This window comes from Herpailurus yagouaroundi, unplaced genomic scaffold (assembly GCF_014898765.1).
Source record: "Herpailurus yagouaroundi ecotype Mexico unplaced genomic scaffold, PumYag 246, whole genome shotgun sequence".
NCBI lineage: Eukaryota > Metazoa > Chordata > Mammalia > Carnivora > Felidae > Herpailurus > Herpailurus yagouaroundi.
Window position 1 is genome coordinate 3,818,623 of NW_024412463.1, and position 27,266 is coordinate 3,845,888.

Genomic DNA, 27,266 nt, shown 5'->3' on the forward strand with positions numbered 1-27,266 from the left:
ATTTCTACTTAGGGAAAAATTAAAACCGCCTCCCGTAAACAAAAGCAGTATTGTTTACAAGTAGTCCTTTAACTGGTACTCCCCAGATGTGTGCGGGTGTGTGTGTACCGTGTAAAAGCGTTCATGAGCACAACGCATTCTAGCTCAGGCTATCTCCCTTTTGAAACCGTGCACATCCCGTCACCGAATCGTTTAAGGATGAAATATAGAGACACGCATCAAATGCCCCAAATCTAGGCGGCGAAATTAAAGGAGGTCGTGGGCAAGAAACGCATAGGCCCCTCTGTCTAGCCTTTGTTTTTGCACTTTGGAAAACATCACGGGTACGGAGAAGTTTCCATCGGCTCTAAGAGATTCAAGAACAGGCAGTTGGCCACTGTCCCTTTAGCTGGCAAAGCTATAGGGAGTAGTGGGGGCTGTGGTAAACGGAGAACACTCTCGGCCTCCAGGGGTAGCAGCCGCTCCCAACTCATTTCTTGCTCCATGGGCAGTGCCGTGTTTTTCTTTGTTTCTTTTCAAAAGAAGCCAGAAACCTGGATTTCCCTCTCTCCCTCCCTCTCTCTCTCTCTCTCTCTCTGTCTCTCTCGCATGTTCATGTGTGTTTAGAAAGATAGTTCTTGATTTTTAAAGGTTGATAGCCTATTTTAAGTGTATAAACATGGAACAAGCCAAAAAAAAAAATACATTTCCTAGCCAGATACAGCCTGGGATCTGCCAGGGTATGACTTCTGCAGAAGGCTCTTCTCAAGGGTCTGGGGCAGCCAGGGTTATCACGGAAGGGTCACAGAGTCTGTCCTGAATCTCTACCTCTCTACTCTCCCTCCTAGGACATGACCTGTTGGAGACGAGGTCATTGATAGACTGATGTGTCGACTGATCGCTATTATGTCAGATGTCACCTATGTTAGCTTGTAAAATCTCCTCTACTTTTCTTACCAATATAGGTGAGAGTTGGACCTTGAAGATAGTTGTGTCCCCTCTCAACCGAAACCATCGTCACATCATTGTCACCTAGTGAGTATGAGCCTCAGGGCAACAAACTAAGGATATGTCAGGGAGGATCACTTTCTTTTGCTAGATTTCAAGTTAATTCCCATTTTCGGCAAAGCAAACATAATTTTTTTAACTCTAATCTGTTATGGGTTCCCCTTCCTTTAAAGTTGAACTAGAAATTCAGATATAGTGCCCGCCTAGCAAGTTTGCCAGGAAAAGAGGGGCAGTGCTTTGGGAAAACGGACAGCCCCTGGGCTACAGTGACACATTTGTCATGCCGGTGAGGGAGCCCCCTGTGGCCTCTGGGCCATGCGCGGAGCACACACGTCTTCCTGCATGGCTGTCTCTGGGGTCTGGCTGCTTAGATGCACCAGAGCCATTCAGTCCCTGAGGTGGTGGATTCCATTAGCTGGGCAGCCTCCTCACCTTCTGGCCAAGTGGAACCCCTTTTCTATCTTGGATGGGGGTGGGGTGCAGAACGTGGGGGAGACGAAGACCCGCTTTCAACTCTCAATTCTGGCCAAATTCTTCTTGAACTTCTGCTACAGATCCTAAGTTTCTCAAGGGGCTTTTAGGCTTTTGGAGATAAAAGCCGAGGACAGGCAGAAGGCATTTCTGCTTTCTCCTCTGCCACATCCCTTCCCCAAGGCAATGAGCACAAGTGATGACTATGTAGAAGGGTGAGAGACAAAACCCAGGCTCACATCTCCACGAGGATCCCAGGGCCGTCACAATTCCGGCGTCTCCAACCTCCCCGACTTATCGGATACCAGTTCTGTGTTCTGGGCTTACTAGTTATCATTTTGTTTCTCAAGACAACCCTGTGAAGGAAACATCATCTGTATCAGTTATCTATTGACAGGGCCGTGCTGTGTAACAAATACCCCTAAACCCGGTGATGAAAAACAATCAACATTCATTTCGCTCGCCAGTCAGAGGGGTCCAGCTGCTCTGGGCTGGGCTAGCCTGATCTCAGGTGGCCCTGCTCATAAATCTGAGGTCAGCTTCCAGGCTGGCTTAGGGGCTCAGCTAATCTTGGCTGGGGTGCACTCACACGGTTGGGAACTGGCGAGCTGTGGGCTGATGTAGAACAGCCTGGGCTTTCGTGGCTGAGACACCCTGGCCCCACATAGCAGGCATCTCCTCATCCAGCAAGATAGCCTATGCGTTTTCTTCTTGTAGCCGTTGCAGAGGGAAAAAGCAAGCGGGCCAGGTCGGGTAAACATTTTTCAGTTTTCTGTTTTGCATTACATTTGCAAACATCCCAATAGACCACACAGGTCACATGCCAACCAAGGGTCAGAAAGGTGGGGGGGGGGGCACGAAATCCGTTGGCTGGGTAAGGGCGCCGACAGAGGGAGGGTTGATGCATTCAGGCCCATAATACAAACAGTATCCCATTTTCTGAGTCACAAAACTGAGCCTGGGAGAAATAATCCTGGCAGTAATGAGGCTGGGCTTCAAACCCATGCATGTCTGGCCCCACAGCTGTGCTCCTGGCCACATTGCTCTGCAGTCTTAATTTTTAAAAGGAGCTTGTAAAAAGGATTCCCCATGTTAAGGAAGCATCTCCCAGGCCAAATGGAGTGTTGAGTAATTGCCTGCTGAATATGGTTGATAGAGAACACAAACTTCAAGCCAAAACACTTTAATTTCCCCTAAACATATGTAATCATCTTAATTTCCTTTTTGCCTCTGTCGACAGAGCTTAGGGGAGACAACTCCTTTTTAGCATCAGCCAGTGTCTCCCTGGGAAGCAGCATGCAAGAAATGGGGTTGGCATTCTTTCCTTCGAGAAAACAAAAATGCATTTTATGTACTTTTACTGTCTTCCCTGGGCTGGCCAGGGACGTCTTTTGCTTGACGTTGTGCTTTGCCCCGTGGCTTTGAACCCTCGCGCTCATTTACCATCAGGCTCCCACGTCTTGGGTGATTTGTGACCCTGGTCTAGTTCCCATCACTTGAGTCCATTTGGGGGCTGGATTTCATACATAATGAAAGATCTGGTTGAGCAGCGCTGATGTCTCTGGAAGGACCGGCTCATTGATCAGTAACTGGTTTGCTTCAGAGGACAGAGTTGTCCTAATCTGAGAGGCAGATTACATTTCAAACCCAGCAAATCCAGCTTCTTCCGTGGTTGACATGACCAGAAATTGCCAGCTGGACTTTATGGACTGTTAAGCTTTTTTAGAATATGACGTGAGGTCCTTTAACCGATTCAAGTGGAAGTAATAGTAATAATAACAGCAATGCAAATTTCCTGAACCTTTATCATATGCCAGGAGCCGTGCTCACCTCTTTGCATGCATTCCGTGTTCCCAACCCTCCTAAGTTATTGATAGCACTATGCACCCATCTTGCAGCTTAAGATACTTGGGTTTAGGTGACTTTCTTTCCCAGGGCCACGTTGCCCGCCAGTAAGTGACAGGCAGAGACAGGAGGTGGCCTAGCAGATGACGGTTAAGAGCGGGATCAGTAAACTTTGCCTGTAAAGAGCCAGATAGCACATATTTTAGACATTTGCAGGCTATTTGGCCTCTGCAGCAACTACCGAGCCCTGTTGTCGTAACACAAAAGCGGCCACGGCCACTGCGTTTCTAGGTGGGTGTGGCCGTGTGCCAATAAAACTTTATTTACTGGCATCACTTCCAAGCTGTATTTTTTTTGAGGGGGGGGCGGTGGCTAACTCAACTTCTCTCAGTTTTTTTCATCTAAAAAAATAAGAAAAATAAATAAGATAAAACAAAAATTGAGGATGATGATGCTCATGATACCTAGTTTGTAGGGTTATTTTCAGGAGTAACTGGCTGTTGCCTACAAAACACTTATTTCTGTTATTGCTGATGTGGGAGACGGGGGAGGGGGAGGAGAGGAGCCCTCCTGGGCTTAAGGCCCCGCTTCCCAACTTAACCGCCAGCTGAGTGATCTTGGGAGTGTTACTTAACACCTCTGAGTCTCAGACTCTTTTCTCATTAGGTGAAGGATACTTGAGATATCCTTCAAGTCACAGGATAGTTGGGTTAAATGTCACAGGATAGTTGTCACAGGATAAATGTCACAGGATAGTTGGATTAAATGAATTGAATGCGTGCAAAGGCCTTGCACGTGGCAAGCACTTTAGAGGGGCTTTATTATTATTATTATTATTATTACTGAAAACTCAAGGTTTGAGCCCAAGTACTCTTGGCTTCCAACCGCGGGTTCTTTGCCGCCAAATGCTCCTGAAGGGCCTGCTCACTGTTTTACACTATCGATGACCCCCTTGGTGACCTGCTGAAGTCTATGGGCCCCTTACCAGAATCCTGGTTTTCAGTGCATTAGATAAAAATATACAAAATTACAAAGAAACAAGTGTACAGAAATTCAGTTATCAAAGTGTTTTACGCAACAACAGAGTTTAATGTAGCCACGTATGTACGTCTGTATGACGCATTAAACAATACGATCCGTCAGGGGGCCTGACAACTCCTATAATGTTGAAATAGTAATAAGTGTCTGTGATATTTCAGTAGCTCCGCAACAACTGCGATGTGATACGAAGATATCTGCGACTTGTACTGGTGCTAAAGTCACAGGTCCCGTGATTTGATGCCTGCATTTATAATCGAAGAAATGCTACATGTCACATAAAGGTTGATGAAAATAATCTTTTAAAAAATTCACCCTCACAAAATGTCTGAACTCCTGGATCGCTGGGGTGCACAGGCCCCCAGGTCAAGAACCCTGTGTCTGCTGCCCCTCAAGAAGCCATTTTAAAGAAATAATAAATCTAACAGATACTACTTCTTACGGAGGCGAGAGGTCCCTGCCCCTGCACAGAGATGGTGTTCGGCAGAAGGGACGTCCACAGAGAGAGCAAATGCTTCCCGCGCCTGTGCAGTCGTAAAGCGTTCATTCACTGGTAGGTGAGCGAGAAATCAGAAACTGTGTTGTCCCCTAATTTGATTCCCCGTGTGGAAAAAGATTGTCATTGAGACTAAGCCAGTGAGAGGTAATGGAAACATGATACCACTGACCTCATCCAAAAAAAAAAAAAAAAAAATAGCTATTGTCACAGGACAGAGATGCTGAATATTTGTAGGTTTGGGGAGAAATATATTTGTTAGTGAAATGGAGCTTACTGTGGGGTGAGTAAAGGTGAATTATTTGTCAGACGACTGGAGGAGGTTTATGCAATATAGTATTATTGAGCGGGGCTATTAACAGAGTGAATTGCTATTGTGACATGCCATTAAATTGTTTTTAGTGTCCACAAAGGTATCATTCAGGAGCTGGCAGGGTTAGTAACAGAGTTGTATTTTTGGTGGACAGCAGCAGATCTCGAAACAAAATAGCGTATTTTATAGAAAAGTAAAATACAGCCAAAGCAGGAAGTCCACAGACAATAGAGTCTGGGGTAGTCATTTGCAACTACTTGACAAGAACCCGGAGAATCGAACGAGGCTCTCTGAGTCCCCGCTGTATATGTAGTTGAAACTGAAATCTGAGCGATCCATCAAGAAGGAACAGTGAAGGAGTGAAATGAAGAGAGAAATCTGAACCGTGGGCTCTTTCAAGGATGCTCTGTCTTGTTCGTGAATGTATCCCCAGTGTTTAGCAGAGAGGTTGGCTCAATAATTATTTGCTGGGGGAGAAAAAAGGAAGAGGGGAGAGCATCAGAGGGGGAGGCAGAGAGAGAGAGAGAGAGAGAGAGAGGGAGAGAGAATATTAATTAGCCAAGTGAACCACTGGTGGTATGGAAGCATGTATGTATCCCTATGTGCATGAACACCTATTTATGCATGTTTTCTTTTTCTTTTTTTTTTTTTTTAATTTTTTTTTTCAACGTTTATTTATTTTTGGGACAGAGAGAAACAGAGCATGAACGGGGGAGGGGCAGAGAGAGAGGGAGACACAGAATCGGAAACAGGCTCCAGGCTCCGAGCCATCAGCCCAGAGCCTGACGCGGGGCTCGAACTCACGGACCGCGAGATCGTGACCTGGCTGAAGTCGGACACCTAACCGACTGCGCCACCCAGGCGCCCCGCATGTTTTATTTTTCAACAAATATGTATTGCGTGCCTACTAAGTGTCAGCCCCTGTACCATGTACTAGGTACTATGTGTGGCTCAGTCGGTTGAGCATCTGCCTCTTGATTTCAGCCCAGGTCATGGTCTCGTGGTTCATGAGTTCGAGCCCTGCGTGGGGCTCTGTATTGTTAGTGTGGAGCCTGCTTGGGATTCTCTCCTTCTCTCTCTCGGCCCCTCCGCCACTTGTGCTCTTTCTCTCTCTCAAAATAAATAAAAATGTCAAAAAAAAATTTTTAATGTATGTTTACTAAGATGGAAAAGATCCTAGCTCCCAAATGATTGACATTCAAGGGAGGGAGTCAGAGAATAACCACAAAATCAAATAAACTTATTTCGAGGTAATGCTGTGTGTTCAACAACAACAACAACAACAACAAACAACAAAACGACCCAGAAACCAAAAGCACTGTAATGAGGTAAAGGGTAACTCAAAAGAAGGGGGTCCTTTGGGTATGATGTGGATGTTGGAGCTGAGAAGATGAGCAGCGTCTGACCTTTCACTGAGGGCTTCCTGCGTGCCAGGCATGCGCTGAGTTCTTTGCATCCATTATTTCCTTTAATCTTCACATCTACACTGTGAAGGAGAGAGTATTTATAACAATTTCACAAATGACAAGGAAGAAAGCAAGGCTCAAAAAGGCCAAGTGACTTGTCTGCAGTCACAGAGCTGGTAAGAGAACAGGCAAGATGTAAGTACCCTGCCTTCCCTGATCCCACGCCTTGGAGATGGAACAGGCGCCCTGTTGCTTCCTGTTCAAGACCATGCAAATTAGGGAAGAAACCTCTCCAGTGAGGTCACTGTTCTTTGGTTTGCAAATGAGTTGTTATTTTTATGCCCTGATGCTGGCTATTTTCTACCTGGTCACCTGGCCCTGAGACTTGTCAGTAACCCAGATGGTGGATTGCATCTTGAGTCTGATTCATAAATGCCTGAAGAAAATGTACGTCTTTCCCATATGGGGGAAAAAAAAAAACTGAGTCATCTTCCTAAATTAGATAGGGTAGGGGAAAAGAGATAAAGATCTTAAGGAAAACCAGCTCTTCTCTTGAAGAAATTGTTTCAACCCCATTTAGGGCACATTTTCTCATAGTTAAGCTCTTATGGGCTAAGCCATGTCAACTGTTAGAAAAGCAGTAGAATTGTAGCATCGACTGGCCACCCCTCCACCCCTCTTGTGCATTGGAGTACTGGTTTCCTTGTTTGTTTTCTTGTTCAGAACTTGCTATGTACAAGTTCTTGGAGGTCGTATTTGTTGTTATTATTGTTTATTTTTGTTGAGATTTTAGGACAGATTGCTACAAAAATGTTGGCATGTGTATGTTAATATAGCTTAATTGGTTACCAAATAAATGCAGTCTGAACCACCAAGTATCATTATTATTAGAGTTACTATTATTATTTAGGCTCTCCAGTAATCAGTAGATTTCTTATGTCAGTACCTAGTATTGGGGAGTCCAAGAGAGGAAGAGCACTTTCACCTACTACATGATGAAGCTCAAATGGGTCACAGTCGCTGGAGAACATTTTGGCAATTTATCAAATGCCTCTGTTGTGAACGTGGCCCACGACACAATAATTCTGTTTCTGGGAATTTAGCAGAAGTTATATCCACATTAAGATATATGTAAATTATATCCAGTGAAATATTTATAACACGGGGAAAACTAGAAACAACTGCCATGTCCAATAATAAGGCATTGATTTTTTTAATGTTTATTTTGAGAGAGAGAGAGAGAGAGAGCATGTGAGTAGGGGAGAGGCGGAGAGAGAGAGAATCCCAACCAGACTCCACGGTCCCCACAGAGCCCAACACTGGGCTTGATCTCACGACTCCAAGATCACGATTTGAGCTGAAATCAAGAGTCAGTTGCTTAACCGACTGAGCCACCCAGGTGCCTCATGGTTAGTTTTTAAAATGGTAACTATATCATGGCGTATCACCCACCATTAAAAATCCGTGATCATAAACATTGAAGTCCCTAATATATTAATTAGGGTGAACAAAAAGCACAGTAATACACATAGGCACATTATGACCCTATAAAATACTAGTATATTTATTTATAGCTACAGTATATCTATAGATAGATGTAACTATAGATTGATATAATGTTAAAGGTGATATTATATTATTATGTAATCTTGTTATTATATTATTATGATGTAATTTATCCTAAGTGGGATATTTCTTTGTATTTTTCTACATTTTCTGCATGGAACATGATTTTTTATTATAATCAGGAAAAAACACACATGAAGGTCAGTGTTAAAGGTCCTTGTTAATTCCCATCAGGGTAAGGGGGGCAGTAACAAAAAGAAAAAAAAAAAGAAGAGGTTAGCATTGATGGTTGATCGTGGCTCAGTATGTTTCCTTATTAATGACGGTTATTAATTTTTTAATACTAGATGCTGGGAGTTTAAATCCACATAAGGCTCAAGGAGTGGTTTCATGTATTGTTTGCAAACTGTATCTGAACAAAGTGGAAAGAAAAAACTATATGGGGGCAAAGTAGACCCAGAGCCAAAGATTACTTTGTGTTTGTTTGTTTCCTTTTGTAAGTCACAGGGTTGACTGATTTCAGAGGAATCGCTGTGTTGAAGGGCAGGGTGGTTAGTGGAAAAGATCTCAAGTTCTGGACTTCAGAATAAGCTGGTTCAAACCCAGGCCCTTGCATTCACTGGCTTTGTTACTTTGGACAGAGACCCGGTGATTTACCAATTAGGACAGCAACCAGACATTAGAGCTCTAATCCCAGCTCAGCAATTTCGAGCTGTGTGATTTCCCTTCAAGTCACTTAAACTCTCTGAGCCTTTGCTTCTGTGCGTGGAAAATGGGGGAGACGCTCTTTTCTTCTGCAGGATCAGTGATGTCATTAACTAAGCCCCTGACACACATGAACAGTGCTTACTAAGCGGTGACTGATAACCGTCAGTTTCAATGATAATGATTTCATGCTACTTATGTATCTTGCAAAGAAGGAAAAGAACAAGTTGATAGAGGAGAGGGGAAGAAAAACCAGATGAAGTTGGGGACAGTGGTCAGTTTGACCTGCGACCTCCTGACCGTTTAAGGTTGTTGTCATGTGTTTTGCTTTTTGTGAAACACAAGAAAGTCACGGTGACATCTGTGAAGGCATGTGTGTGCTCCCCTCCATATTAGATTACATGTTTTAGGACAATAAATCAGTGAAAGAAAAGTAATAAATAATGCATGCCGAAAATGTGATCATGTTTATTAAGAAGCAACAGCCTTGTCATCTTCATTTTCTTCTTCACTGATTCTCCCCTCTGAGGGTTTGCTCTTCAGGGACTCCCTGCAATTTAGCTGGAGGCCGTTCTCTAATTCTTGTTTGCAAAAATACCTGCTCTGCAAAAATAAGTTAAAAGCCGAGCATCCGGGTCCTCTGATGAGTCTCTCATCAAATCCATCCCGTCCTTAGAGATGGCTTCCCAGGAGCTCCGCATCTGCATGGTTCGTGCTTTCCCGCACTCTGTCTTGTCGCTCTGTCTCGTCTTTCTGCGGCGGGTTTCTAGGAAGCCTCTTTAGGCTTTCAGATTTTGGAAAAGAAAACAGAAAACAAAAATCAACTTTCTTTTTCCTGGTCGTGCGCAGCTGCTGAAACGATATGTTGACATTAGTGCCTTGTGACATCCGAGGACTTTAATTGGGCTGCATTATAATCTGTTACTCTTCTCTGTTTGCACTTGAATGACCCTGAAAAAGGCGGGGGGTGGGGGGGGGGGGTGGGGGGGGGAAGGAACCACACTGGCGAGGAGACTTCCAGGGGCCAAGCAGAACTTCGCACTGTGGAAGCAGAGGGGAGTGTGTTTCATAAGAGACAGAAACGGACACGGGACAAGGGAGGTTGAGATCGGGAATGATGGGCAGAGAGTTAGAGGGAAGCAGGAGGCAAGAGAGAGGGAGAGGGAGAATCCCGTGCACGTGGTAGTGGGGAGCAGCCTGGGTGCCATGGGGGGGAGCCCTTGATGAGCTCCTGGCTGAGGTCTTCTCTCTGAGAACCGAATGACAATTTCGCCCTGTGGGGCCATCGTTCTGCACTCCTCTGATTGAATGTTGGTGGCCCAGTCTTCCCTTGAATGTCTCGCTCTCCTGCTGTCGTCGTCTTGGGTCCTGACAGCAGGTTCCAAACTTTGAGAGCGGCACTAGCCTGGGACAGAAGGCAAGGGTGGGTTTGCATGTGCCTGAAATGCCTTCAGTCCGCCCTCCCAAACCAGAAGGCTCCGGTCATTCTTTTCACCCTGGGTGGTTTCTGCTATCCTCGAGGAAAGGAATTCTCCCCAGACTCTAACCTTAGAAAACCAGAGTCTTTCCCCGTGACCCCGTTTCTCTCTGTTCTCCTAGAGCCACACCCGTAACCACCGCACCTGCAGTCGCCTAGCTTGAGGTGTATGTATGAGGACACTTTATCATCGTGTGCCCAGCCCAATGTGGTCTTAGCAAGTTCACTAAATAGCAAATTACTTGTGGACAGAACCCCGTGTTTAGTTAGCTTGTTCTGTCACAAGCTTATTTATCAGGATCTTCTGTTCACACCAGTGTACCGTGTAAATCCGTGTTAATTTTATTTTTTGACTCATTGCTTCCCTCATCCCCGCCCGGTCCATGCTTCCTCCCTTCTTCCCTTCCCACCCTCATTTTTTTGGCCATCATCGTGTGTGCGCCTGTCTGGTGCCCTCTCTCCTTCCTTCTCTCCCTGCCCCTGCTAGCATTTGACTGCATTGCAAACGCGATAATCTGTGATGTTTTATCATGCATTATATTGCTTTCCTGGCCTGCCTCTTCCCTTCCAGGCGTGAGTCCAGCCCCAGAATTCCTCTACAATTGCCCACCCCTTGAGTCCTTAGATTCCACATTGCTCACCTGTTCCAACCTGGCTTCACTCCTTTCTGTTTTGACCTCTGTCTTTGTTGACTTCGACATGACCCCCATTTGTTCTCAGCTCGGTCCCTTTAACCAGAAGCTTCTGGTCTGCTATTTCCTTGCCTTTGATGTGTCTCCATTTCCTGTAATTAATCTCATTTTCCCTATAGTTCAGCGGCTCCATGGTCAGCCACAAGGGTAATATACCCAGTTTGTGCTAGCTGCAGTCCCTCCCTAACCTGTATCTGTGCCTCAAGGAGGGCCACTTCAGCAGACACGGTCTTGCCCAAGGGTAGAATGTAGACACGCCATGCAGAAAACACAACACTGACTTCCGTTCAAGGAAAATCGGACTGCTGAAGAGCCAGGTGACATCGGCAAACAGGTAGTCCTATTGTGAGCACAGAGCTTCGATGGGTAGCTCTATTTAAAAGAATGCATATTTTTACATTCTTATTTATAGTGAGTTCTATGTATATTCAGTGTTCTGAGAAAAACCAATGAAAATCAACTGAACATCTAGCCATTCCAATAAATCCTATCACATCGCCAAATATGGTACTGGGAACATTTTCCTAACTTCGTAGACTCTGTCGGTTTCAAAGCCAGTAATACTTTGTGTTCTTGACTTATCCTTATCAACATTCCTGACACTGACTGTGGGGCCGTATTCGGGACCAAAGGGTCTGTTTAGCCTAATCTTTTACTACTAGAACAAATCGATTTGAACAGTCTGTCCTCTTAGGATCTTTTGTAAGAAGGTTGTCCTTCATGCTTTGACAGATTTGTTTCCATTTTTTTTTTTCTTTAAAAAATTAGGTCACACGTTTCCTGGGCAAGTTCCTGAGACTCTCTGGAGGCACAGACATCCATGAAAATACTTTGAAAATTTTAAAGGCATTCTACTCATACAAAAGGTCCATCATTGCCTCCTATGAGTGTCCATTTCCTTGCGTAGGAGGTGGGTGTGGCCCACGTGGCCAGGCCAGCGTGGGGACACTTTGAGAGTAACACATAAAGAAGTGCTCTGCAAATGCCAGGAGCCCTAACAGTGAGCACATTGGATTGCTATCCTCATATCTGTGTGGAAAACGGACCAAATTATTAGATTTCCTTTGAAACCGTCCACAACGAGTGTCCGGGTGGATTAGCCAATTAATGTTAGCAAACCATGTTGAGCTCTAAAATGACAGGTTTCGTACTATTTTTTTCTCTTTTTCTGACACTGCATGATACCCAGGGGTTCGTTTTACCTGGAGCATCCATCGCTCGCCTCAATAAAGATTATGCGGCGATTGGACGCCTTGTCTTCTCCCTGCTTACAAACTGAAATAAGGAGAGCTGGGCATTTCGAAAGGGAAGAGTTTATGTATCCCAGAGTTTAACTCAGCTGTCTGTATCTTCTCAAAGTATTCCAAAACTCGCTTTCCCTACCGAAGGGGACAGCATGACCACGCTTCTGGTCTGGAATCACACAGCCGTATGTGCAACTCTGTCGTTATGCAGGTGGGTATGTGCATGAGCTTCCACAAATAGGGCCATATTATAGCTGCTCCTATTATATTTTAACTGGTCACCTTTTACTGCTTTTCAGGCCTGACTCTCCCATTCTGGCCCCGACCCCATGCTTACTGCACCCTCCATCCTCCACCCTATCCCATCATCCACATCATCAACCTCGACAGAATCTCTTCACTCTTTACCCCATAATCACATAAGCCATACGTGGTATTTGCACTTTTTTTCTTTCTCTCTCTCATGCTCACACACACAAAAACTCAGACAGGAGTTGGGGCACTGCCTTTTGTGTGGTTTGGGTTTTGCTTGTTTGTCAGTTTGCTTGTCTCTATTCATAAAATGGAACGTGTCTTCCAAGAATGGAGACTTTCATCTGTGTTTGGATGCTTTTATTTTACTCTTTATTTACTTATTTATTTTTTAATGTTTATTTATGATTTTGAGAGACAGAGTGCGAGCAGGGGAGGGGCAGAGAGCGAGGGAGACACAGAATCCGAAGCAGGCTCCAGTCTCCGAGCTGTCATCTCAGAGCCCGACGCGGGGCTCGAACCCATGGACCATGAGATCATGACCTGAGTTGAAGTCAGATGCTTAACAGACTGAGCCACCCAGGAGCCCCTTATTTTACTTTTTAAGTCATCCTGTGGCAAAATTGAATTTTTCTGGTGGTGTACAATTCTATGAGTTTTAATTCTGATATGGATTTGCATTCTGCCTCTAACAGTCAGCATGGGGACGGTTCCCTCGCTCCAGAAGCCTTCCTCCTCCTTTCCTCTGTAATTACATTCCCCCTCCACCTTCTTCCCTGTCGCCCACTGATCTGTTCTCCTTCACTATAGTTCTGGTTTTTGGATGAAGTATATTGATCGAATTCTATAGTAATTAACCTTCAGTGACTGGCTTCTTTCATCCAGCATAATGCCTTTCTTTTTTTATTCTTTTTTTATTAATTTAATTTAATTTTAATTCCAGTAGTTAACATACAGTGTTGTATTAGGCAAGTGGACCACACCGTGATTCGGCACTTCCATGATACTTCTCGGGGATATCTGTCCATTGTCCCTTTTTAGTGCTGAGGAGTGTTCCATTGTACGGATGTACTTCGACTGGGTGACCCATTCTCCCGAGAGTGAAGAGTTGATAACGGTGCTAGTTAAGTATGCTTGTTTTAGGACTCCATTTCTAGAGCTTCAGGCTTAGAGTTCATGTTTGTGTGTGCACTTACCAAATTAAAATATCGAGAAAATCAAGGGATTAGAGAAGTAGTCACTAGGGGAGTTTAAAATTCATTCGAGCTTACATGGCAGATGAACTACCAGGACTAATAAAAACGACTCCTTTCCCACTTTATTGACTGCTTCCCCCACGCCAGGCATGGAGGTGGACACTGACGTCCTATATCCCATCAACTTTCCTAGAACCCTCTGCAGTAGGCACTGTTACCCTGTCTTACAGAAGAGGAACCTAAAACCCCTTTTTAGGTAACAGCCAAAGCCGGTGGTCCTACTGTGGTTTCCTAAGTCATTGTCTACCCAACCTCCATCCCCGACACTGGAACTTTCTATCGGCTTATGCTTGTCTTGACTTTAGTTAGAGTTTCAAGGCTCTTTCCACTCAGTAGTCTAGATACGCCTGATACGATCATTTCCCTTTCATTTCTTTAAGTGATGCAAATTGCTTTACCCAAAGAAAGGCATCACATTACACCATTACGTGAAAAAATCTACCGAGGAAGAAAAAGATGTTTGTATTTTTCCCCCTTCGTTTTTCTTTCTGACTGATTTAAATGACTGCTGGGATCCTTCCAGCCCCCTTTCCTCTTGTTAAGTGACGATATTCGGGTCTTATGCACAGAAGCAAAACGAAGGGAGGAGATGATCAAATTATCTGATGAAACGGATAAATAGAGTCGAGATTATTCATGGAGGTGGAGGTGGTGGGGGGACACCTCTCCCCTCATATGCCTGCTCCAGACACCACCGTGTGTGTCGGGATGGGGCTTGGGGTTCCGAAAACTTAAAATACGTGAAGTGAGCCAATTATCTACTTCAATTTCCTGCCGTAGTTATGTTCTGGTGATCGTTTGTTTGCCTTCATTATTGACAATGACACTTTCGTAGCTAAAAGTTAAAGCGTCCAATTTACAAAGTACAGGGAGATCTGCTAGCAGAAAGTTTGCTTTCATTAGCCGTGTCGCGTCGACAGCTGGGCAGACAGATGGACACATAGTCCTGTTTCTTTCTTTCTTCCTTTTTATCCTAAACACTGTATATCGAGTAAATAGTTTTCCCTAGGAAAAATCTTGCAGGCTCTGTCACCAAGAATTCAGCTCCTGGAGCTTACATAACTGCGTTTCATGCATTGGAAAGCGCGAGATTCTAGCTTCTGTGAATGACTCGGATATAAATGGAATGACTTTGTAAATGGCTGTCAGGAACTGCCCCTCCATTAAGGAGCCACGTCTGGCCCATCACACCTGCCATCATCCCTCTCTCCCCCGTCCGATCTGCCACTAAACCCTGTTTGGTCTACTTTTGAAATAGCTCTCAAATGGGTCCTCCTCTACCCCCACCTCCACTGCTCCATCCAGACCTTTGTCACCTTTCTGATGCATTAATATCATCATCTCCTAACTGGTCGCTGTGCATCCAGTCCCTGCAATCCATTCTTATTGGCAACAGAAGCATCTTTGTAAAGCAAGCCTCCGATCTGATCCTGCGTTTCTTAGAATATTATGGAACCCAGAGTTCCAAACAGTGTTTCCAGAAATACGGTGTATGACTTGGAGGGAAATATACAAATGAATACACTTTATTTGGAGAGTTATATACTTAATTTTAGAGCTATATCTTCTTTATGGAGATCCTGATTTTCTATCCATGATGTGCACTTTAACCTCCTTTTAGAAATAAGTTTAATAATGTGGGCTGCTTACAAAATCCCTAAATCAGTGGCTGCTGTGGCAAAAATTGCGAAGATGGTCTGCAGAGGACTGAACCTTGGAAAACACCAGCAGGGACCCAAAGGCCAAACTCTGTAGCCTATCATTAACGATCTTTCACAATTGGTTCCCCCAAAGTAGCCAAGAGCAGCTTTCATGCCTGCCCTCCCTCCTCAAGTTCACCACGAACTTCCCTTCCGCTTTCAGTCACATCAAACATTGTGCAGTTTTCCAAACATATCAAGGCTCTCATATTTGTGCATTTCCTCTTCCCGCTCCCCGAAATATCGTCCCCATTGTCTGGATTGTGGTTTTCTACCAGGTAGACCTCTATACATCCTTCAAAACCCAGTTCACATGTGCCAGTCTCTCCTCTACATTCTTTAGGGAGAATTCACCAGGCCTCTGTGCTCCTGCTCTCTGCTGTATGGCTTTCAACACTCGCTGTCATGGCTATTTGAATCAGTATCCACTTCCACCCCCAGAACTAATGAACCCCACAGGGCTGTACCTAAATTTCTTTGTCTCTGTTGGCCGTCGATGGACATGGTGAAAGGGCTGAGCCATTTGCTGAACAAATGAAGGGGTAAATAGCTGAGTAAACCAAGCCAGATTCTTTCTTCAAGGCGAGGGTGTCTGTAGAAAAGTGAGGTCTCGTACACGACTCATTTGCCAAAGAAAGTCATCACCGTGTACTATCCTCCCTGCTAAATGGGTCTCAGAAAGTTGTTCTGACAGTGTTTCTCAAGCTGCTTAGCTGCAGCTACCTTTTCTTCTTTCAATTACTCTGAAACATTTACCCTTACCAAGAGGTGACACAGCAGCACAGATGCCTTCTCGTAACACTTACAAAACTTACTGCGATTGCTTGCTCTCTACCTTCCTCCCATCTCTAGCGACTTCACTAGAGCAGAGACCGAGTCTGTTTTGTTCAGTGCGGTACCTGTGTCCAAGGACAGGGCCCGGCACGTGAGAGGTCCTTGGTGTTTCTTGAATAAGCGGCATCTGAATACTCCATCGAATTGGCCGACAGACTCTCAGGGTTTCCTTCCAGACAGAGACTGTGCAAGGTGGCAGGAGAAAACCAGGTTTCCTATTTGCAGGGGGTGCCCCTTCCAAGCAAGTGTCTTTCTTTGGCCATTCTCCCACTCTGTTTGCTTGGCCCTACAGTGGCGCCATTTGCCAGAACAGAGTATTTTCTTCCGTTCCCTGAATTCCCACTGTCTACGCAACACCCAGCAATCAAGTCTGTACACCTGGCCAGCATTTTGCTTTCATTTGCACACACAAGTGCCTAGTGAGCGAGAGTGCAATCAGATAAAGGGATTAGCAGAGTGACCGGCACGGCCAGGCCTCAAAAGTGCGGTTGTAATTTATGATGATTTATAACCATCTTTACCCTCCTATGGTAATAAATGCCATGTGCAAAACTTGGTCCTCTTTGTCTGGTTCCTTTGATAATTTTATATCCAGTCCTTAAGCGCTTTGATGATTTTGGGGGGGAACCACACTAAACCTCGCCGATGAGCTCTGCTTCCCTCGGAAGATTTTTGCCTGTTTCTCAGCATGTGATCATTTTAGGACCGTTGCTTCAAAAATCACCCTCTTCATTTTCACTGAAGCATGTACTTTTTATTTGGCCACGTGTTGACCTAGCTGGATCTCAGGGGTTCTAGTCATTCATTCATCCATTCATTCACTCATTCAATAAATATCCGATGAGTACCTAGTCTACACCAGGTACTGCTCTAGGCTCTAGGGGCACAGTGTTGAACAAGACAACAGCTCTTGCCCTCATAAAGAGTTCATTCAAGTGGGAAGGCAAAAGAAATGGACAAAAGAAAAAAGGAACAATACCTAAATATATATAATATAATATAATATAATATAATATAATATAATATAATGTGATAATATAAATAGTGGCTTTGACCCAAGTCACAAAGTCAGTGGATTCCTGCTTAACTCCTTGTACTAGCCACCCCAGCTATATTCCCTGGTTCTGCTACGAACCAGCCCCGACCTGTCTTGCCTCACCACCCAAACTAGCTTCCCACTGACCTTTGCACCTTTCCAATCTAATCAACTCCCCTTACCTTCCACTGTTGATGGCTCTCATCTGTGCACCACTCTGGGTGCAGAGAGAGCCTTGGGGGGTACAGCACGCTGGGAAGACTCATCTCAGGGGAGGGGGTGAGTTGGGGGGGGGGGGTGGGACACCTGGCTCTTCAGGACCTTTCCCAAACGCCTCTTTTGCCACATGTGTGGGTGATGAAGGCCTACCTCTCTGCATGTTAAAGGTATGTTTCGGCCAAAAAGAAGTTTCCAGAGGTTTCCCCTCGCACCGTGGAAACATTAATTAGCACAGCATCCTACGTGCAGTAGTTGGGATGGAAACCTTTGTTGAACGTGTGTATTTGGGACCATGTGAAGAAGGCCATCGCGGGGGAGCTGAACTCCATCGGGGGGGATAGTGCAGGGAGTCACGTGGGTACCTCCACTGTCCCCAGGGTGGACACAGGAGACCTGCAGGTCCGAGCAGACAGTGGAATGAGCTGCGAGGAGCCGCTCTAGGCCAGCATCCGGGCTCCCTGGAGTCCTCTGATTCTGCACGGCCCTTCTCAGACTGGCAAAGGTTGGGAGCCCAAGGCATCATTAGTACCCTTCCATCACTTCCTCATTAGTTCTTAGATAGTGTTTTAATGACAGCTTGAGAGGCTCTGCATCCTGGCCTCCTTCTATTTATGATCCCCACCGTGTTAATGTGCACTTAATGAGAAATTCTTGTCTTGCTTGTAAATCCTGTAGCCGGCATTCAATTTATTGACAGATGTTCGCTTGGATCTCTTTAAAATTACTTCATAAATCTTCCAGGATAAAAGGCCTCAAGTTTGGTTATTAAGACAGGACCTTGTTGACAGTTTCATATTTAACTGTTTAGAACTCAACTGTCGGGGCCGTAATGGGGTGTGCGGCCGAGGGGCACCGGGCCTGAGCGCCATTTACCGTGTCTTCTGCCCCTCCCCGGGCCCTCCGTGGCCAAGTGTGTCTACCGCCCCCTAGAATCCCTTCCGTTAACTTCTCGGTGACCTTGCCGTGCTTCGCACTTACTCATTTAGCGAATCAGCGGGTCCCCGTGATGGACTGCCTGGGCTGAGAGGAGCGAGGGGCTGGGGAAGCCACGGCCCCTCCATCACCGGGAAGGGGTGTCGATGGGAGCCCAGCGCTGAGGTGGCGCTTCCCACGGCAGCCGCCGGGCACCTGCTGGAAACCTGTGCGTTTCAGCTCCATCTCTGGGCAGCGAGCAGCGGACGTGGTGGGAAGGGGGGCGCTGTTTCCAAGTCTTAAGACCACACTCGTCTTGTTGTGGCCTTTTCAATGCTATCTCTAAATCAAGATTTTTTTTTCCCCCTTTCCGTTGCCAGTGGCAGAAAACTCACCCCTAAATGGCTTAAGGAAAAAAAAAAAATGAGTGGAAATATTAGTGGACTCCTGTGATTGAACTATACAGCCTCAGGGCTGGCTAGCTCCAAGGGATAAAATAACTCTGTTTCACTCTGCCCAGAGTTTGCTCTCTATTAGCTTTACCCTCAGCATTCATTCCTACGGGGCCCCGGAATCTCCTTTGGGCTTCCAGCTTCGGACCCAGAAAAGACAACCACCCGCTTCTCTTCCAAATGCGTGCGGGGGGAAGGGGCTCATGACTTCTCAGTGGGTCTGATTAGGTCACATGACCACTCTTTAGCCAACCACTGTGGTCAACGGTAGGCTACGTTCCGATTGGCCAGGTCTGAGTCACGTGCCGAGCTTTTCCTACTGCGCAAGCTCTAAGACTGAGGCGGAGGGTGTTCCGGGCTTAAAGTGGGGTCCCGTTACCTAAGGAGGGAAGAGCTAGAGCCTAGCAACCTTGAGACCAATTTTCAGAGGTCCCGGATCAAGTTCAAAATAACATCCTGCCTTGTCTGATGCTTTCGTTTCACTCTGAAGGGTTGTTCTGCGTTGGCGGCCTCCGTGCTGAACCAGCGTTGTGACCTACCCTGGTGGGGAATGCGTTCAAAAGGTTAAAATTTCAGAAAACCCTGGAGAGGCTGGTTCATTGAGAAGTCCTCTCAACCGTCCACAAGCCAGTAGCAGTAATAAGATGAAAAAGGGAATTGCTCTACTTACCGCTACCACAAACCAGCGGTTTGCATGTAAGATGATAATGAGCATTTGGGCCAAAAATAGCGTGTTTTTTGCTTACTTGCTAGTGTCTTGTCACATCGCATTGCTTCAATTGTGTCATGTCGCGTTGGGTAACGTTGGCTCCATCCAGCACTGACGTGACCCGCTGCTTTGCAACACTTAAGCGTTTGGGGGGCTTTCCTCCCCAATCCAATTTTTTGGCACAAATGCTGTTTACCAGATGAGGCATATGCGAATACTATTAGAATTGAAAACACATCTACCGTTTGAGCCAGAATTTATTAAGGGGCCTACGGGAAGGAAGGCGCATGAAACATTTACTCACAGTCCCTGACAGGCCTCGACGAGGGGCCAGGCTCTTTAGCCCAGAATCTTCCGCATTTACTGAAATCTGATATTCACGGTTTTGTGTGTGGGATCTTCTGAAACAGTGAGGGCACCTTTCATGGCTGAGAGCTGGACAGTAAGCTTGCCCTTGATTGTCTGTGAGATCTACTGCCCAAGCCCCTGAGAAACACATTCTTCACAGAAATAACTATAATAATTTGGATGCAGACTTGCCTTGTAATGTGAACAGCTAATGCGGCGTAAGGTCCCTACCTGCCGGTTACTGTTGTAACCCCTGTATGTGTTCTGATTCCTTAATTGTATGGATATTGTTATTTCCTGTCATACCAGGGGGGAAACTGAGGCACAGAGACATTAAGTAAGTGACCCAGGGACGGACCCACAATTCATGGAGTTGGGATGCGAACCCACGCCGTCTGACGCTTGAGCTATGATCCAAATGTGCTGTGTTGCCCATCTTGAGGGTTATATGGGTAAACACATTGACTCAAGATTTGTGGTACCAAGGTAGTGGCTGTATAAAAGAGGGGTGAAATGCTGTATCTATATCACCTACCATCATATATATTATATAAATGTTATATACCACATATTGTGTATGTATGTATATACGTATGTATAAATATATAACTTTGTCCTCAAAGAAGGAAGTCAAGATACAATAACACTCAGGTCATAGTGGCTTAAAAAAGATGAGAGAAAACACCAGAGCAAAATTAAATTTTGTTAGAACAACAAAATGGAGTTGGGAGACATGCCGCTTTACGGGAATGTTTGCGACACACATTCGCGTCTGGACCTCCCGGTAGACAAAGCCCAGGGGGGATGGGTGAGGAGTCATGACGTTTGCAACGTCCCAAGGCTCGAGCAGGCTGGTGCCCGATTCTCAAGACAGGAGCGAGAGGGATTTTTCCCATGGTTCTCGGACCAGGACATGTTGGAAGCAGAGGATTGTGAAAAGCTTCACTTTCTTTCAAAGGACAGGAGTTAGGGGAAGAAGAGCCCAAAAGAAAACCCTTGTGTTAATTAAAAAACAAAACAGAGCAGTTCTATGTTCTTGAGCAAGATATTTAATGCCTATGTATTTATTTTCTTCTCTGTATAAATACGCTATCCTTGTTTGTGTTCCCCCAGATTGACACCTGGGAGCAAGCATTTGAGTACCCATACTTCCTTTGGTTGTTGGTCCTGGGAGACACCACTAGGAGAGTAGCGAAGGAAGACAGGGAAGGGAAGGGAAGGGAAGGGAAGGGAAGGACATTAATAGAGTGAGCGATCCAGCCAGTAACCACTGTGGACAATTGGAGCTTGTTGTTCCTGGGGCTAGTATAGAACATGTACCTCAGAGTCGTCCCAAAAGAGCGTTAAAGGTACTGGGATAGTTTTCCACCAGAGCTCCATCTGCCATGGCTTGAGGGCTCCTTCCTGGGACATTCCCATCCAACATTTCTAGCTCGCCCCTGTGCGGGAGCCAGACATGCTCCCGTGACTGGACAGTGGTCCTCAGCCACAGAAACACAGGTATCAGCAGTTCTCCTTGGTAAGGAGAGGTACTTGCCTGGGAGACGTGGACAGGGGACCGTCGACGTCTATGACAGCCTCCTAAGGCTGTCATAATGACCGAATGAGGTCATACGGATCGAGCATTTGGAATACCGTCTAGCGTCAACACAAACTTCACAGTTGGGGAATAGTATGCTGGCCCACGGAATTTAAAAGGCGAGGAGAAGATCCTGAAGCTTTCAAAAAAGGCGGATCCAGGTGCTCAGATGGACTGGGTCGGGAAAAGCCTGATGAACAGGGGAGAGGAGCCTGTGCAGAGATGTCCAGATGGCGAAGACCGTGTCGTCGCTGTGGTCCCTTTCAAATCTAGTGTGCTAAGCAGATCTATTCTCAGATACTGAAAATGAACTCAAATAATCAGTCAATGCGGCGGAGGGGGGTGGGAAATGAGTCAACGCACTTTGGCATCATGTAGCTAAATCCGCCAGTTGTGTGATGGACGGTTTCATTTCTCCACGGGCTGTTTTGGCATTGTGTAGACACAGCCTAAATTGGTGCCCGCACCTCCCACTAATCATGCTCTGAGAGGGAGAATGTGGAGTTATTGAGATCCCCAAGCAGCACTTTGGCGCACACACTATCTAACGATATCAAGAGATGAAGGAGGCCTTTGAAATGAGCTTTCGAGAGTGAGTAATGACCTTCAGGATGTGGTGCAGGGATTGTCTTTTGAAACTGGTATATCTTGATGGATGATTGAAAAGCTGCTGTCTTTGGTATAGTTTTTGCGGTTTTATATTTGGGGATGTGTAATAAATAAATGTGTAATTGCCCTCAACATGATGCAAGGCCAGGAGATGAGGGTGAGACAGGAAAGTCCTATACCAGCATAAAATTTGATTAGGATCCCCATTGATAGGCAAGGCAGTGTTGTGTGAACAAAGAGTGGTCTGTCTTCAGTTGACCAAGATAGAATCCAATGCAGTGGAGAACAAATTTCACCAGCTGGTTTGTAGGGAGGCCGGGAGGGGCCAAAAAAAGGGTTGGTACTCTCACTTTTAACACCCTTATGAAAGTAGTTTCGGTGCCCGTGTGGATGACAGTAACAAGAGCCTAAATTGTTTATCTTCTAATTCTGCAGCTTAAACAGTATTTATAAGGTCTTTGCAGCTCTCTGTCTAATTGATGGAAGTGGCTATCTTTCTTCTAAATTTATGAAAATCTTTTTTTCCATTTTTGTGCTAATGTTGGCGTTTGAGCCCAATATACTAATTAATTGCATCTCTCTTTTTTAGATTTTGATTCTTTGTGATCACAGTTCAACTAAACATGCATGCGGGTGTGTGGGTGTGTGTGTGTGTGTGTGTGTGTGTGTGTGTGTGTGTTGTCTTCTATTGTGATTCCCATTATTGCTTTATACACGGATAAATCTGTCTGTGTCTCCCAAATTACCTTTGATCTCTGTTGGCAACAATGGGTGGGTGCAACCCTAAGATACTATATATGGTGTCTGGAAACTGGGCTCGGCTTTCTTTTCATTCCATGTTTTATTGGATAGATCAAAGGATGTTTTTAATATCACTGTATAAGCTCTATTAGAATTGAGAAGATTTGCATGTTAACAATTTTGTGTTTATCATCTACAAGGAAGGCATAAGACACAAGAGTGGAAGTTTAGTCCTACCTTCTTCAATCCAATTTAGAACCTTAAATGATCACAAAGGTTTAATAACGTTGTTCAATAGATGATAACTAATTAATTTTCAAGACTTTAATGACGTCATTTGTTAATATCCTTGGAAAAGAGGAGAGGTTTTGTGACTCTTGGTTACATCTCACTAGTTTTAATGTGATTTGTCTGAAACTAAGGTTTCTTTTCTTTTTTTTTTTTAAAACCCGCCTCTCCATATTCACTTCGGTCATACCTAAGCACAAGATTACATGAATAAATGGTGGGTCTGCCTCTTACAAGATTTTGGTTTTGTTCTGCAGCTTAAATAGAGGCACCTGCACAAACCTGGGAAATGCAAATGTGTCTTTTGGAAAGTCCCTAAATTCCTATAGCTTATATTTTCTATGCCATATTGTCTAGCATTTAATTATCTACCAACTTCAATTGTCCCCCATGAATCCCATGAGTGTTCTTTTTTCTTTGGAGCCTTGATTTCAAACTCCTACAACAGTGGCTCTCAACTGGGGGGGGGGGGGGATTTTGTTTCCCAGGAAACATTTGGCATTGTTTGGGGACATTTTTTTATTGTCACGACTAAGCGATGGGGATGCGTGTGCTAATGGTATTTAGTGGGTAGAGGCCAGGGATACACGCACAGCACCCACAACAGAAATTATCTGACCCACATGTCAGTAGTGCTGAGGCTGAGACGTTCTGCAAAGCATAGAGAGAATCCAGCCATCTATTTCTTTTTATTTTAATTTTTTAATGCTTATTTATCTTTGAGAGAGAGAGCACGAGGGGAGGGAGAGGTAGAGAGAGGGAGACACAGAATGCAGCTCCAGGCTCCGAGCTGTCAGCACAGAGCCCGACGCGGGGCTCGAACCCACGAACAGCGAGATGGTGACCTGAGCCAAAGTCAGGCACTCAACTGACAGAGCCACCCAGGTGCCCCATAGCCGCCTGTTCCTTAGTTTTCCTGGTTTGGATTTAGTACAGACCTGATACCCCGTGGGGACTCCTATTCAGTCCGATGATGAGGTTGTGTTTGCTTTTAAATCAGGGTGGCCAAGTGACCCCCGGTGGATCTAAGTGCAGAGGTTTCCAACAGAAGGGGCAGGAGAGTTTTTGAATGCAGCGTATGAAAATCATTGGCAGTGGGAGGGAGAAGGCAGTGTGATACAAAATAGGAAAAAAGAAGCATAAAGGAAAAAAACCAGCCCCTCCTCTTTCCTGTGATTGCCATCAACATAAAAAGGCAAGGTTGTTAATCTTCAGGGGGCAATCTTTGTCTGGAGGGAATCCCTTGGGGGGCATTGGGAATTTTATTGCCTTTCGTTGGGGGCAGTGTAAAATGGGGTAATTTAGGCTTGACAAACAAATCTTGACTCACTTTTTTCTGAGGCTCCAGAAGGCAAATAGAATTCTCACAGAGCAGGGATCAACCATTTCCTCCATAAATCACGGGAGTAGGTGAAAATTTGGCTAATATCCAGGGCACCACAAAGAAATAAACAATGCCAAAGCAATCTGTGGCTTATTGTATGCCAGCTTCTCCATGGATACATATTTCTTCTCCTTGTTTTGATCTCATACTTCCCTCCCCCGCCCAAGCTGAAACTTTCTCAGTCCCTTTCAGACCGTCTCTCGGGCAAGGCCTTTGGAGCAGGACCCTGACAATGTCCTGGTCAGCTCTTTTAGGTTTTTTTTTTTTTTTAAAGTTGATTTCCTGTTCTGGTGAGCCATCCATCACTGACGTCCCCCGTCTGTGCTGCTTGTCTGTGACAGAATGAGAGGTGTCATTTATCACTGGGGCTTGCGGAAGCTGGGGGAAGAGGGATTGAAATTTTTTCTGGAAGGCCTCCGTGTCTACTGGCTGCCAGATCATTAAAAAAAAAAAAGGGGGCTTTCCAAAGAAAGCTGTGTGTGATGTGATTGCACGAACTGTCAGGGATAGGCTGAAAGAAAGGGGAACATCAAAAGGGAGCGAGAGAAAGAGGCAGAGGAAGGAGAGAAGTTCCTGCCAGGGGCATTGAAAGTTCTTGAGCTGCAGATGCACGGATTTGCTGTAGTTCGGTTTCAGTTTGTGCATGCTAAGTAAGTCTTTTAGAGATTTGCACGGCGCTCGTGGTGCCAGTGAGAAAACCAAAACAGGAAGCCTCTTTAACATCACTTCCTCACATCACATATTATGTAGGGCGCGGGGACAGACTTTGTACTGTACGGGCCATGACTCGCAGCACAATCGTTGAAGAGCTAAGGCAGGAAAACGTATCCCCCCCAAACGCAGAGGATCCCAATAAATCACTGACACCTACTGGCGGGCCCCTTCTCCAAGGAGACTTGTCCAGCATCCTGTTTGCTCCAGCACACTCAGGAAATGCCCGAGAATATCCTCTCACAGCCCCCCTGCTCGGGGCATCAAGTCGGCCACCGAATCCACCTCCAGGGATCAGGGAGGAGACGCTGCGTATCATTTCTTTGCAGTGGGAGGCGTCCTTCCTTCTTCTCCCCGCACTGTCAAAGCGATAGAAGTAAGCCGAGGGGCGCCTGGGTGGCTCAGTCGGTTAGGCGTCTGACTTCAGCTCAGGTCACCATCTCGCGGTCCGTGAGTTCGAGCCCTCCGTCGGGCTCGGTGCCGACAGCTCGGAGCCTGGAGCCCGCTTCGGATTCTGCGTCTCCCTCTCTCTCTGCCCCCGCCCCCACTCATGCTTTGCCTCTCTCCATCTCTGAAAAAGGAATACACGTTAAAAAAAAAAAGTAATTAGAAGTAAGTGGACACTTAACGTTGGGCTGCGTGGATGCCAGGCACTGTTCTAAGGGCTTCCTTACGGACTTGCTTTAATTCTCAGAGTGAGCCTATGAGAAGGGTGCTTCTATTTTCGTATGGTGGCCCTGAAGCACAGAGAGGTGGAAGAACATGCCAAGGCTTGCTTATTTCTTGGCAAAGCTGAGATTCTATTCTGATCTGCGTATTTTGGTTCCAGAGTCTACACTCTGAGCCCCTGAATGGGAGGGTGAAGGATGCACCTACTGAGAAGACCAGATGATTCTTTTTGTTTTAATGTTTGTTTGTTTGTTTGTTTGTTTAGAGAGAGCATGAGTTGGGGAAGGAGGGAGGGAGGGAGAGAGAGAGAGAGAGAGAGAGAGAGAGAGAGAGAATCCCAAGCAGGCTCCACCAGCACAGAGCCCAATGCAGAGCAGCCTGATGCGGGCCTCAGTCCCACGAACCGTGATATCATGACCTGTCCAACACTCGACTGACTGCGCCACCCGGGGGGCCCCAGATGATTCTTAAAGCCTGGTTGCCTTAGGAAATTAGCAACTTAAAGATGCCCCAAAGCAAGACTTAGCAAACCACACCGATAGGTCAAATTCAACCAGTGGCCGGGGATGCAGCCAGCGAACTAAGAAGCTTTACACAGTTTAAATGGTCAAAGAAAATTGTGAAATTTCGTTTTCTTGCTTGTTAAAAAAGCACCTTCGTGACATCGCCCCTGTTGCCTCTTGTACAAATGCTAAAATACTTCCTGGTTGGCCCTTTGCAGGAAAACCTTGCTGCCCTCTGAGCTAGGTAAAATCATCTACAGAAGGAAAAAAGAAGGAGAAGGAGAAGGAGGAGGAGGAGGAGGAGGAGGAGGAGGAGGAGGAGAGAAGGAAGGAAGGAAGGAAGGAAAGGGCATCTTTTAAAACAATAAGTAAACTAGGATTCGCAGCAGTGACTTTCCAAGGCCACCGGCCCCACCACCCTCAGACCAGCTGACATATACCCATGTGCGAAGGCCATTCTTTCAAACTAAGTTTCCCTTGACTGCTTTTTCACAAAGCCTGCTGCTTGGAGAGACAAATTAGCTATTAGGTAATCTAGTTAATTGACAAGTGACTTAACTAATTACCCTAACATGCTTATTAAATGTTACCTTTCCTATTCTCAACACATTGTCAGAGCATCCATTTATGTAAGGCCTTATCATATCACTCTCTCCTGACAGCACATTCCCATTAAAACAGAGGGAGCATGGGGTGTGCTTTTTCTATCGTTATTTCTCTCCCTCTGTGGTTAGAGTCAAAAGAGAGAATGAGGAGCCCATCCCTACTCAGCCACGATGTCCAATTAGGCTAGCACGTGGTCACTCGAATGGATCAAGAATGGA

The 27,266-nt window shown here is 45.6% G+C and overlaps 1 protein-coding gene across 6 annotated transcripts in view; it reads left to right on the forward strand.

The window, feature by feature from the left end:
• The window catches only part of TSHZ2 (teashirt zinc finger homeobox 2), a 456,301-nt gene that overhangs the window by 139,238 nt on the left and 289,797 nt on the right, over positions 1–27,266 (forward strand). The gene's annotated exons all lie outside the window — the stretch shown is intronic.